We start from the raw sequence: 14,652 nt of genomic DNA, 5'->3' as shown, positions 1-14,652 counted from the left end.
GCTGCGGCTGAGGCCATATCTGTTAAAGCACTGCAGGCGAAGGCCGACGCCCTGAAGGCGCTTGGAGAGGCCAAAGAAGCCGGGGTTCGTGCCTCAAAGGCCCTTGAAGAGGCCGCAGAGAAGGAGAGCCGTTCTTCCAAGGCTCTTGAAGAGGCGAATGCGGAGCGCATTCGTTTAGGCAAAGTTGTTGAAAGTCTGCAGGTACGGTTCTTTAACTTTGTTGCTTTCGTCCTTTATTGTTTTGAAAATATTTATCGAGTGAACTGTTTGCTGTTTTTGTAACAGGCTGAGGTTCAGGCCCGGGAGGTCGCGGTTACGGACCTTACTGCCCGCGTGTCTGCTGCGGAGAAGCGGGCTGACGCTGCTGCTGAGGCCAAGGATGCCTTGGTGTCCTCTTTTAACCAGCTGGAAGCTGACCGTGAGTGGTTGCGGACTCACGGCATCGCGCGTGTAAGTATCCGTTGTCTTTGCATTTGCTTGGGTTAGTATCCAAGACTTATGATCCCTTTATTGCAGATTGTTGAGGCTATAATGAATGCCCCTGAGACCGCATCTGGTTTGGACCTGGTTAAGGAACGTGCGCGCGATGCTGGCTTCAAGGCTGGTTATAACCGCTGCATTGGGCATATCAATGTATTATCCGCAGGCGGTTATACTGATCAGGCCTCCGGGTTCCGTGATGTGGATACCGAAGGTCGTCTGAAAGCGGCCGTAGCCTCCTTTTATGATACGCCCCTTGCCTGTGTAGGGGAGCTGGACGACTGTTTGGAGGTTGCGGACTATGTTGACCGCTTGCGGATGCTTTATCCGGATGTGGAAGAGGAAGAACCCGCTGGTGGTGCCGGAGGAGATGCGGGGACCAGCGGTACAAAATAGGGTTTAGGTTGGCGAGTGTGCCTCCTGTTTGTATTCCTCTTGTATAGCATAGGAACTTTATGTAAATTCACTAAGCATCCTGTGGACACTTGAATTTTTTGAATATAAAGTTTCTTTGTTCAGTTTGTACAAGTGTTTTTAATTCTTGCATGTCTGAACGTATGTATGCGTAACTTTACCCATTTATGAACGGGGTCAAGTATACTCCATACTGTTGTTGTATGAGTATGCATCAATTCTGCTATTTACCGTGTGAGGGTTTTAGAATTGCTTAAGCTTTGTAAAAGCTTATGTTTCCGGAACTCTACCCATTTGTGAATGGGGTCAAGTGTACTCCATACCTTTGTCGTATGAGTCCGCGTCAATTCCATTGTTTGCCTTTTTGGGCTCAGGAATTGTGTCAAGTGTTTGACAAAAACTTGTGTATCCGGCCGGATGAACATGCAAGTCTTTTTGCCTTTTGCTGGCCTATTACAATATTTGTGTGTGGTTACCACTTTGTATGGGTATCTCGAATGAAGATTTTGCCAATCTGTTTTTGGGATACCGCAAAGTGGGACACGCATTTGTAATAGTAATAACAAACAATAATGTATAAAATTGCGTATTTATTTATTTGCAAATGGCCTGCGGCCCGATAGGTTACATAGAGAAATGTAAGAACATGGCTTACATATAACAGCGTCGAAGCTGTTGTGCATTCCATGTGCGTGCGATAGGTTCGCCTTCTAGTGTTTGCAATCTGTATGCGCCTTTCCCTAAGACCTCTTTGATGAGGTAGGGTCCTTCCCACTTGGGGGCGAGTTTGCCTGGGCGCTCGGCATTAGATGCCTCATTGTCGCGTAGGACGTAGTCTCCTGGGTTGAAAGTACAAACGCGGACGCGCGCGTTGTAGTACTTTTCAAGTTTGGATTTATATTTGGCCTCGTTGATGGCAGCGTTTTCGCGCCTTTCTTCCAAGAGGTCCAAATCGATCCTGCGTTCCATGTTGTTGTCTAGTTTTTCAATAGCCAACATTCTAGGAGAGGGGAGACCTACTTCTGCGGGGATCACCGCTTCTGAACCGTAGACTAGGCTGAAGGGTGTTTCCCCATTGCTTGTTTTTGGGCTTGTACGGTGAGCCCATAAGATACTTGGGAGTTCATCGACCCAGCCACGCCTGGCCGTTCCCAACCGTGCCTTGATCCCTTCGACTAGGCTTTTATTGATACTCTCGACTTGGCCGTTCCCTTGCGGGTGTGCGACTGATGAGAATATGTGCTCAACATGTAGTTCTTCTAGCCATTTTTGAAATTCGTCGGCAGCGAAGTTGGTGCCGTTATCGGTGACAATGCACATTGGTAATCCGAAACGGCAGATGATGTGTTCCCAAATGAACTTTCTTGTTATCATAGCAGTGGTTGAGGCGAGCGGTTTTGCTTCTACCCATTTGGTGAAGTAATCAACCGCCACTATGATAAATTTAACCGCACCTGAAGCGTCAGGGAAAGGTCCCACAACGTCAATTGCCCATTTCTGAAAGGGCCATGCGGTTGTGACGGGGACTAAGTTGTTTTTTGGCCGCAAGGTTTTTGGAGCATGACGTTGACAGTCGATGCACTTGCGCAACTCTTTGACGGCGTCCAGGTGCATGCCGGGCCAGTAATACCCGGCATTCATGATTTTGGCCACTACCATGCGTGGTCCAGCGTGTATGCCACATATGCCCTCGTGTATCTCTCGAATGAGGTATGTGGCATCCTGGGGGTTGACGCATCGTAGTAGTGGCCCGAGGTATGATTTGCGGTATAAGATACCGTCTCCCATTTGATAATGGCACGCTTTGTATTGTAGTTTGCGTGCTTCTGATTTGCTTTCGGGAGTCACACCTGATTGTAGATATGCGATAATAGGTGTCATCCATGATGTTGAACCGTATTGAATGACGTTGACTTGGCGCAGGGGTACCGAAGGATTTTGCAGGATTTCGATGCGTATCTCCTTTGCCAAGTGTTGGAAGCTGGTAGATGCAAGTTTTAATAGTGCATCTGCGGACTTGTTTTCGCTTCGATTAATATGGCGAATATTGAACGAAGTGAATTTGGATTTTAGTTGCAGGACTTGCTCGAGGTAGAGGATCATGATATCCCCCTTTGCGGCATAGTCGCCGCGTACTTGGCCTGCAACTAATAAAGAGTCGACGTGGGCTTCCAGATGTTGCACGCCGATTTTGACTGCTAAACGTAGCCCCGCTAACAGAGCCTCATATTCTGCCTCGTTGTTTGTGCTTTTGAATTCGAGGCGGATTGCATATGTAAGTTCTTGGCCGTCAGGGCTGACGAGTCGCAGACCTGCACCCGCCCCTTCGTCGTTGGAGGCACCATCTGTGAAGAGTGCCCATGTCTCTGAGGAGGGTGGCGTTGGTGCAGGAGTTTGTGCTTCTTCGCATTCTTGGATGCGATTCACCGGTACTTCGGCGGCGAAATCAGCTAAGATCTGGCCTTTAATCGCGGGGCGCGGCTTATAATGTATCGTGTGCGCGCCCAGCTCGATTGCCCATTTCGCTAATCTCCCAGAGATGTCGGGTTTGGAGTGGATCGGGCCGATCCTGTAATTGGTTAGCACTGTGATGACGTGGTTTACGAAGTAGCGTCGCAACCGTCTTGAAGCGTGCACTAATGCTAGCACCAATTTCTCCATTATTGAGTACCTCGTTTCTGGGTCGTTGAGCATCTTGCTGATGTAGTAGATGGGTGTTTGAACCCCCTTTCGCTCCACAATTAGTACCGCACCCACCGCGTTGTCCGCGTCGGATAGGTATAGTATGAGTGGCTCATCCTTGCGTGGTGCGGTTAGAGTTGGGAGTTGTATCAAACACTCCTTCATTTCCCGGAAGGCCTGTTCAGCCTCTGCGGTCCACTGGAATTGTTCTTTCTTTGAACAGCTCCGCAGGGTCTTTATGAACGGATAAGACTTAGCTGCGTGGTTGGCTAAGAATCTGTTGAGTGCCGCTAGCCTGCCGGCTAGCCGTTGCATATCCTTCATCGATGAAGGCGATGGCATGCGCTCGATCGCCTGGACTTTCTCCGGGTTTACCTTGAATCCATCTTTAGTCACGATGAACCCAAGGAATTTGCCTTCTTCCATTCCAAACGAGCATTTCCCTGGATTGAGCTTTATGTTAACGCTTCGCAGAGTTTGGAATGTTCTTTCAATATCTGTGAGGATGGTATCTTCTTCCATGCTCATGACGACCAGGTCGTCCATGTAGATTTCGACACTTTTGCTTATTTGGCCGCGGAAAGTGTCGTTCATCAACTTTTGGTAGGTTGAGCCCGCGTTGCGCAACCCAAACGGCATTTTTGTATAGCAGTAATTTCCGGTGGGAGTCCGGAATGCCGTTTTGTCTTCATCCTCGATTGCCATTTGTACTTGATGGTATCCTTTGTAGCAATCGAGGAAACACTTCCACCTGAATGGTGCGAGATTATCGACCTTTTCGTCGATTTCTGGAAGCGCGTAACAATCCTTGGGGCAGGCTTTGTTAAGGTCTTTGTAATCGACGCACATGCGCCAGCCCCCGGACGGTTTTTCTACCATGACTGGGTTGGACAACCAAGTCTGGTATTTGACTTCCCGCAGGATGCCTGCGGAGAGCAGTTCTTCGATCTGCTCTTGCATCGCCTGATTTTTAGCTGACCCAAGGTGGCGTTGGCCTTGGATCACTGGCTTGATACCTGGCATGGTATTCAAGTGATGTTGCGCAATATCACGTGGGACCCCGGTCATGTCTGCGGGTGTCCACGCGAAGATGTCCTGGTTACTGAAGAGAAGCTGCTTCAGTTGTGCTTTGGTGGTCGGGGACAAGGCGTGACCCAATGTGACCTTTTGTTCTGGGTATCTCGCGTTGAGAACCCATTTTTATGGCTGGTCGTTGGGAGTGGGCCTTGCGACCTTGGTCGGACGTACCTCGTCCGACATCATGACGTCCCTGCGGGCATAGATTATCGCGACCCCCAATTCGGTTGGGAAACCAACCGCAGAGTGGGGGACCGACGTAATCATATTGAAATCTCCTTGGGATTCTCTCCCGAGGAGTACGTCATATCTGGAGGTGTGAGGTAAAACCATGAAGTTTACCTCTTCTGTCCTTGTGCGGTTTCCGCTGGAAAGACGCACAGGGAAAGTAATCTGGCCTAGGGGAAAGACAGTTTCCCCTGCGAACCCGGTTAACAGGTAATCTACTGCTTGCAACCGATCTTTGTCCTCCTGGTCGAACTGGTTGAAGCATTGTTCGTAGATTATATCAGATGTACTGCCCGGGTCGATGAATAGACGCTCGGTGCAGTAGTGTGCCAGTTGGCCTGAAATGACGACGGCGCGCCTATCGCGCGGTCCGCCTCGGACTTTTGGAAAGACGACTTGCTCGTCCTTCCAGTCACATTCCGGCCTTCTTGCCGCTTTTCGCGGCCTGCCCTTGCCTCCGTGGATCATGTGGGTGGAAGCCACGTGCATGGTTCTCTTCCCGTAGGAGGTACCTTCGCCATGAGGGGTAATGCGCTTGGTGGGTTTTTGCCCACCTGGCAAAAGATGTTGCAGTTTCCCCTCCTTTAAGGCGCGCTCAATCTCCAGTCGGAGACTGATGCAGCCGTTGGTGGTGTGGCCCGAGTCCTTGTGGTACTCACAGTAGAGTGTGAGGTCCTGATTTTTCTTGGACTTAATTGGTTGGGCCGGTCGCAAGAACTGTGGGTCCGCAAGGAGGACCTCACTTGGCGACATGGTGATCTCGGTCCAGTTGCGGTCCCGAGATTCTTTCTTTGACGCCCGACTGTCTCGGGCGGGGTTGTAGTTCTTTGGGTCGAACGTGTTGGTTTGCGGGAAGTATGGTTTGGAAATATCGCGATTTTCAACGTCCCGGTTGCGTTTATTGTTACGCTTGGACCCTTGTTGGGATGTTTCGGCTTGGGTTTTGCCTTTGTCACATGCGGTTCGAGTGACCGCTGTGTCTGGGCGTATTTCTTGACCGCCGTCATGAAATCTTCCCATTTTTTGGGCAAGCCCTCCTTGCCAGAGATGGTCATGATCATCTCTCTGTCTTTGACGGCCCGGATAAAGTGGTTTCGTGCCATCTGGTCTGCCACGTCACCTATCTCCAGGCACTCTTTATTATATCGGACGACGAATGCTTCGAGCGATTCGTCGTTCCTTCGCCAGATGTTCATGACGTCACCCGAATCTCGTTCGTGGCGTCGCTGCTGGCAAAAATGTGCGAGGAACTTGGTACGCAAGTCCTCGAATGAATCCAGTGATCCCACTGGCAAAGAATCGAACCATGCCCTGGCCAGGCCCGTAAGGGTCTGGGGGAAAAAATTACACCAAGTGGGTTCGTCCCACTGGCCGTTGATGCCCGCGCCCATGAAGACGTTCATCTGGTCGTCCGGGTCGGTCGAACCACTGTATTTCCCAACGTTGAATGGGAACTTTGTCGTGGTGACATGGGCGTTGGCAATCCGCGGGCCGAACTTGGAATTTTCGGCCGCTGCCTTTGGCCTGTATGGTTCGTTTGCAGGGCGCTTTGCCGCCCTAAGGTATGTGTTGCGGGGATGACTGGGAGGAACATAGTTGCGTCCTCCTGGTCTGCTACTGGTGTCATGCGAATCACCGCGGTAGCTGTGGTCGTCAGGGTCGGTATGACCGTACCCTTCGGTGTATGGTTGTGGGCCCAATCGGCTCTGAATGCCTGGGCCGCGTCTGGAGGTTGATCGCCTCCTGTCCTCGCCATGGGGGCCAAGGCGGGTATGTACCGGTCCTCTGGTGTGGGACCCGTATGAGGAATCATCCTCGTTGAGGGTGTGGACCGAACAGTAAGACGATCCCCGTTCTTCACGTCGGCTTCTTGAAGCCGGGCGTGAATGTATCCTACCGTCGTATTGTAAAATACGCTCGACAGGGGTGTGCGGTGCTGGGGGAAGCCCAGCTCGTATATTCGCTTCAGTACAAGCGCGGTTGTATGCTGCAGTCAGCGTGGCTGCCTGCTGCTCGTACCAGGCATGAACGGTCATGCCTGGTGGGATCACAGATGGGAATTGTGATAAGTCATGTCCGAACATAAAGGAGGGGCTCCTTTGTGTGGACGTGCCAATGTGTCCGGGTTGGGAGGTCGAGGCATTGACCCCTACCGGGTTTGGGATTGGAGGATTTTGGTTATCCGCAGTGTTGTTTTGGTGATCAGTCATGATCGTGAGAGAGGAAAAAGGATGGTTTAGAAAATGCTAAGAGTAGCGGTGGGCGCCAATGATGAAACAATGGTTAACCGGGCAGGGTTAACACACTGGTCTCGTCAAGAAGGGTTAATCCCTTCCTCTCGAGGATCGCTGGCTGGATCACCGGTGGTTGATCTCCTGCACAAGGAAACAAGCCGTGACTCGTAACAAGGAGGATGGGGTGGGGGGTGCTCCTTGTTACCACTCTCCGGCGTGAGAATCAGTAGTTTGCTTGGGAAGCAAAGTAAGATAGTAGTAGTAGTGAGAGAGTTGTGAGAAGATACCTCAAACCTGGTTTGGGGTTGGTATTTATAGCCGAGGAGTGAAGGAGGATGATGATGGATGGACTGACGACGTGCTGCACCTTTTCAGGTGTGTCAGGCTCGTCGGTTATGGAGGTTACGCCACGTCAGTCCATTGCTTACGTAGCTCTGACAGGTAACTGCCATTGGTGCCACTTGCACTGTGGTGTCAGTACCACTTGCTTGAGTACATAGGATGCGGTGCAAGCCGCATCGCTACGTGCGGTAACATCTGAAGTTACCGCGTCTCCTACTTGTGATCAAGGAATACGCGAGATGCGGTGCTAGCCGCATCGTCGTCTTGCCTGCATCCCTTGTCGTGACGAAAATGTCCGCATGGTGCGGTGTCAGCCGTACCGCTACGTACATCTTCTTCTATGCCTAAGGTAAGGCTTTCCTGTATTGATAGAAGTGTTCACTGGATGCGGTGCGATGCCGCATCGCTGTGAATACTTCCGTTTTCATACACCAGATGTGATGCTATGTCGCATCACTCTACCGTTCTCATGTTCCATGTAAGTCCTTCTTTGTTACTAGATAGATTGGATTCAACCCTTGTGTCGACGCGTTCCCGCATGGGCACAAGTAGGTTGTTAGTTAGTGGGGGTTTTGATAAGGGTAATGGTCACTCGCGGTCCATGCTGACGCGAGATCTGGGACCATACCCCTTCAGGTATACCGTTACGATTTCAATGTATACATATTTTTTAGTTTCCTTTATAATTTTATGTTTTAAAAATCTATATAATATTTTAAATTATGATAAATAACATACATATCATCATTACCATAATAATATTTGATAGATTCAAAAAATGTAAATATAATATAAATATTAATCTCAAAAAATAATTTTGTATTTCATAACATATAAATATGAATAATGTCATTAAAATATATATTTTAAATGAAAATTTACTTTTTCAAATAATAAAGCTACAAGAATGAAACATTACTAAACTATAGTAAAATGAAAATAAATATAATACTTAAAAGTTTTCGGGTATATATTTCGGGTAACGGGTATATTAGTTTCGGGTAATCGAGTCGGATATCATCTAATCCCATACCCGCAAATTATTTTTTTCCATACCCATACCCGGCCCAATACTCGTCGGGTATCGGAGATATACCCATCCTAAATGCTTCGGGTTTCAGGTATACCCTTCAGGCTTAGGTAATTTTTTTCCATTCCTACCCATTCGATGGGGTCCGAGAGCAACGCCCCTGGCTGGGGTCGAATTTAATTTTCTAGAAAATCCATTAAATATTTGAATATTACACATAAAAATTCTGATGGAATTTTGGCAATTTTCATAAGATAAATTAAAAACACTTTCTACCCCAGGCATGGGGTTTTTCAAAAAAAAAAAAAAATAGATTTTTCACTTTTAACCCAAAGGTTGTCATTTTTTGTATTTTAACCCTTTTATTTTTTTTACTTTCAACCCAAAATTTTTCATCTTTTGTAATTTAACCTGGCCCTTTTTTATTTACAACTTTGGTCCCCCATACTTTTTATCTTTCGTAAGTTTTTCGTTTTACGTTTCGTTCCAAATTTTGTGATATACACGTTGCAATGTGCGTGTGGGGTTCAATGTTTTTTGTCTATCTTTTTACATTTGAAAGAAAAGTCGCAACATGTTTATTTTCACCCTTGGCAAGTTCGCCGCAACGGACGGGTTATAGATCGACTTATTTATTCTTTTCTGTGTTTTACGTTTTTGTCTAATTTTTTCGCATTAACACATCGGACAATTTTGTCTTGTCTAGACGTGGGACTTTTATTGGAAAGGGCTATGCCCTTAATGGAATGTTTAAAATGAATGTTTCTGTTGTAAACGATAACAAGAAAATGAATGAAAATTCTATTTCTGCTTACATGGTTGAGTCTTCTAATGTTTGGCATGGTAGACTAGGACATGTAAATTTTAATTCATTACGATGTTTAATTAAATTAAACCTAATACCAACATTCCATATCGAGTCCAATCACAAATGCGAGACTTGTGTTGAATCCAAACTTACAAGATCATTGTTTAAATCGGTTGAACGAATAACCGAACCCCTTGATTTAATTCATACCGATGTGTGTGATTTAAAAGCGGTTCCCACGCGTGGAAGAAATAAGTACTTCATCACGTTTATTGATGATTGTACTAAATATTGCTACGTGTATTTACTTAAGAGTAAAGACGAAGCAATAGAGAAGTTTATCTTGTACAAAAATGAAGTTGAGAATCAACTTAAAAAGAAGATAAAAGCTTTGAGAAGCGATCAAGGAGGTGAATATGTTGCACCTTTTGCCGATTTGTGTGCAAAAAGTGGCATTATACATGAGTGTACACCTCCTTATTCTTCACAATCAAATGGCGTGGCGGAACGAAAGAACCGCACATTGAAAGAAATGATGAATGCCATGTTGATAAGCTCGGGAGTGAACCGAGAAATGTGGGGGGACGCCATTCTCTCAGCAAACTATCTTTTGAACAAGATACCCTTGAAAAATAGGGACGAAACTCCATATGAGTTATGGAGGAAAAAGAAGCCATCGTACAAATACTTGAAAGTGTGGGGGTGCCTAGCTAAGGTGATTGTACCACCTCCTAAGGCTCTTAGGATAGGACCCAAAACTGTTGATTGCATTTTCATTGGATATGCACATCAAAGTAGTGCACATCGTTTTCTTGTATATGAATCCAAGAATCCCGATGTACACAAACACACTATCATGGAGGCAAATTCTAATATCGTCTCATATTTTGAGAATGTGTTTCCTATGTTAGGACAAACATATGCACCTTCATCAAGAGCGGTTGATGAAGCCGGTCCAAGTTCGTCTACATGGTTAGATGAAGCAGGACCAAGTTCATCTACTAGGATAGATGAAACACATGAACGACCTGAGGTCGAGGAGGGTGAGCTTAGACGAAGTAAACGACAAAGGGTTGAAAAATCATTTGGTCCTTGTTGGTGCATTCATCTGTTGTCTACGTCTTTTATCGAGCCCCGGTTTACTATATTTGAACATGAAAGTTTGAAAGGGTTTAGTTTGAAATGTGTCCTGGCCGTTTGAAACAGTTTCAAACTAAAGGGTCCTGGCCGTTTGAAACAGTTTCAAACTAAAGGGTCATTTCAAACTAAAGGGTCTCTCCTATAAATAGGTTTCAAACTTTCACCATTTGTAACTTTCCGGCTAGAGCAACGAAGTGCTGCCGAGGTGTAGTCAGGTTGTAAAACGTTCTCAAATCAATAATACAACAGTTTATAGTGTATTTCTTGTTGAATTGAGCTCTACACGTCTGTTTCCGCCGTTCGTTTAGAGATAAACTCTTCTGATCGACTCGTTCGGGTCTGAAATCGATCCTACAAGTGGTATCAGAGCTCAGGAGGAAAAGTTCTTACCGTTTAGCTCGTTTTTCGCTCAAAATTCTGATTTCTACACCTTCTTTCATCAGTTCAGGGTGTTTTTACCGGACAAAATTGGATCAAAATCTCATAGATTGTGTGTTACTGGACATAGACAAAGCCTTGAAAGTTTCAGCTGTAAATTCGAAGTAAAACTGGTCAAAATGGATTGAAAATTGATGACCGTTTGAACGAGGCTTGCATGTCCGTTTGACATCTGCAACCTATCGTTTGAAACTGGACTGTCTCGTTTGAAAAACAGCCATCCCGTTTGAACTTACCGTTTGAAAAATGGGTTCCGTTTGAAAAAGTGCATTTTGTTTGAACTATCGTTTGAAGTGTGTTCAGTACGTTTGAAATAAATCTTGTCCGTTTGAAACATGGTCACCGTTTGAAAGTGTTTCAGTATTTCACGTGATTGTGCATCGAGTTGTGTGATAATAAAAAAAAAAAAAAACAAGGATGACAGGTTGTATCGGTTGATCAGTAGTTGCATGTGATATAGTCATTGACCCAAGATTCATTGTGCGGCCCAATCAGAATTCATGCACACTTAATATTGTTGACCAAGATAAATTGATACAACCCATGTGTTGAATATAGTGGCCCTGATAGACATAACTGATTTTGTCGACCACTAAGATTGTGAGGCCCAATCAAAAAAAAAAAAAAAAAAAGAATTAAAGATTGCATGAGAATTTACAACATAAAATGGTCGGTTAAGTGGTTTTTGACTACATTGCTTAAGCGGCCCAATCAACGTTTAAAGCAAAAGTCTCGGCTCAATCAACGTTTAAAACAAAGTCATTGGCCCAAGGTTCATCATAGTGGCGGCCCAATCAGTTTTTAGTAAAAGTTAATTTTGTTGGCCACTTTAATTGAAATGTAAATGAACATGTGATACATTTAATGAAGGTGTCGGGTTTGCATGTGAGATGCACTAAAAATTGTTGTTTGATTTTTCAATATTCACGAATGGGACATGTGATATGCACTAAAAATTTTGATTATATAATCAAAATTCATGTGACATCGACCAAGTTACAATATTAAGGCCCAATCCTTGTTAAAAGTTCATTAAAGGCGGCCCAAAGCAGATCATTGAAATAGTTAAACGGCCCAAGTTTCATTATCATCGACCCAATCAGTAAAGGCACAATCAGATTGTTTGAACAAGTTGTTTTTGAAAGATGGACAAAATGTTTGATGAAAAGGAGAATGAGTTGGTTGAAAGGTTAAATAGATTTAGAAGGTATCATACGAGTATGTTTGATCAAGATGATAAGCATATTTGGACTCTTCGACTTGAAAACTTTGCTTGTCAACAGAATGAAAGCTTGAAAGAGATGGAAAAAAGATTTGATTACTTGATGGACAAGTTAAAATCATTTGAAATAAATTTGACAAATACTGAAAAGATATCAAAGTTGGAAGCCGCTTTACCTGCCAAATGGGATGATGTTCTAAAGAAATTAAAACAAAAGCCTAAATTCTCGAAATTACATCCATCTGATTTCATCAGTAAACTTCAAAAGCGTCATTATGAAAATCTTGATAAGAAAAAAATATTGATGAATAAAATCAAAGAGCATTTAAATGAAGTGAATCTGGGAAATTTGGATAAAATCAATTTGGATGTAATTACTGAGATTAATAAAAGAATTTGTATATGTTTTGGTGCAAAACAAAACATGAAGTATGATTATAAAAGAGGATGTTACATTGATGAAAATTTAAAACCTCTTGACTTTGTTAAAATTGTTTGTGCAGGTACATTCAGGGCAAATGAAGAAGAAGCTTCAAATGCTGAGGAATCTGCAGAGTTTGGATCATCAAGTTGTGAATCAGTATGCTCTAAGTGTGACAACTTTAAGACTGACAATGACAAACTTTTGAAGGATGCGGAAAGTTTGACATCGGAAGTCAAGAGGTTGAAAGATGAGAAGCAAACTGATGAAAAACAGTTTCTGGATTTACAAGAAAATTGTGAGAAGTTAAAAACTGAAAATGACAAACTGTTGGATGGTTTGAACAGTTTGAAATCTGAAAACAAAAGTGTGAAAGAAAAGGCAAAAGTTCTTGAAGAAAAGATTAAGAATTTCGAAATTGAAAAATCAAAAATTGAAAAAGAATTTCAAAATCAAATGAAAATTCTTGAAGATGGGAGAGATGTGTTTAGCAAAAACAACATTGAAAAACAAAAAATGATAAATTCCCATCTTCAGAAAATTATAAAATTGGAAAAAGAAGGTGAATTTGCTCAAAAGAAAATCAAAGAGTTAGAAAAAGAGTTTGAAAGCAAAAAGAAATTTTCAGAAGATGAGAATTTATGGATTAAGTTGGAAAACAAAAATTTGAAAGCAAATGAAACGAAATTTCAAGAACAGATAAAAGTTTTGGAATATGAAAAGTCTATTCTTGAAAACATGAAGAATGAAAATGAAAAATCAATCAAGTCTCATCTTGTAAGAATATCTCAGCTTGAAAATGAAGCTGAGAATTCAAGAAACAAGATTGATGAACTTGAGAAGAAATTAAAAGGTTTTGTGACTTCCTCAGACAGTTTGAATTTTTCCTGTCCAAAACCAATCAATTCAGTTCCAATAAGTGACAATGTCACAAACTTTGACAATGTCAAAGTTGAAGATTGTGATGAGAAATCTGATGATGAAAATGAAAAAATTGAAAACAAAAATTGTTTTTGAAATTAAAAGAAAAGTTTCAGAAAACTATTCTGCAATCAACTGAAAAAGGTGAATGCTATAAGCAAAAACCTTTGAAGAAGAAAGTGGAACAGAAACAAAAAATTAAAAATGAGAAAAATGTTCAAAAAGATAATAAAAGTTCATCAGATCGATCATCCAATCGCAATGAAAAATTACAAAAAGTAAAAAATAAAAACTCAAAATTTGTTGGTAATAAGTGGTGCAGGTCGGACCACAGTGCTCAAAAGTCAAATCCAGCAATCAAGAGGAGGAAAGAGTATCACCAAGCCAAACAGTGCTTTGATCTGAGCGTTTGGTGTGACAATGGTGATTGGTACGATAACAGAGTGTGTTACCGATGCGGCTATCAAGGACACATTGCTGTTAACTGCCAGAATTGGAGCTATGAGACGAGAAGATGCTATAATTGTCAAATCAAACGTCACATTGCCAGGGATTGCCCAATGAGATCAAATGAAAGATCGAGGGCTGTATCTCAGAAAAGGGTAATGAAGTCAGTCAAAGTCAATGTCAAGCCCAAGGAACAGAAGGTTCAAGAACCTAAAGTTCAAGAAAAGAAAGTGAAGCTTTCACAAGGGCAGAAAGACAGACTGAGGAAGAAGAGGAAGAAAGCACGAGAGTATCTCGAAAGGATTTTGTCCTCGGGTTCACCAGTTGAATCAAATAAGAGTTCTGATGAATCGACTCCTTCGATTGCAAAGTCAAGAAAGACGAATTCATCAGATACAAATTTGAGGACAGAAGAGAGAAAGAAGAAAAAGAAAGTTGTCGGCGATGAATCTGGCTCATCAAAGTCAGACAAGCCACATTCAGGCGATGAATCTGACAGATCAAAGTCAGACAAGCCATGTGCAGGCAATGATTCTGGTTTGTCAAAGCCAGAAGAGCCGGGTGTTGAGGTAAAAAAGGAGAATTCGGGTTTAACAATGGATGATGCAAACTTTCCACCATTGTTGAACAAGAATTCGAAATCACCCAAGGGTCGTCAGGCTTGGGTGAATCTGTTTAAATAGAAAAACCTGACTTTCCGGAGCTCCCAGGTTGGTAAGCGTGGAGCATGAATCGGCATCTTTCTTGAGTTATATTCGGTAACGTCAA

This window comes from Helianthus annuus, chromosome 4, assembly GCF_002127325.2.
Source record: "Helianthus annuus cultivar XRQ/B chromosome 4, HanXRQr2.0-SUNRISE, whole genome shotgun sequence".
Lineage (NCBI taxonomy): Eukaryota > Viridiplantae > Streptophyta > Magnoliopsida > Asterales > Asteraceae > Helianthus > Helianthus annuus.
Note: the sequence above shows the minus strand (reverse complement) of the source record.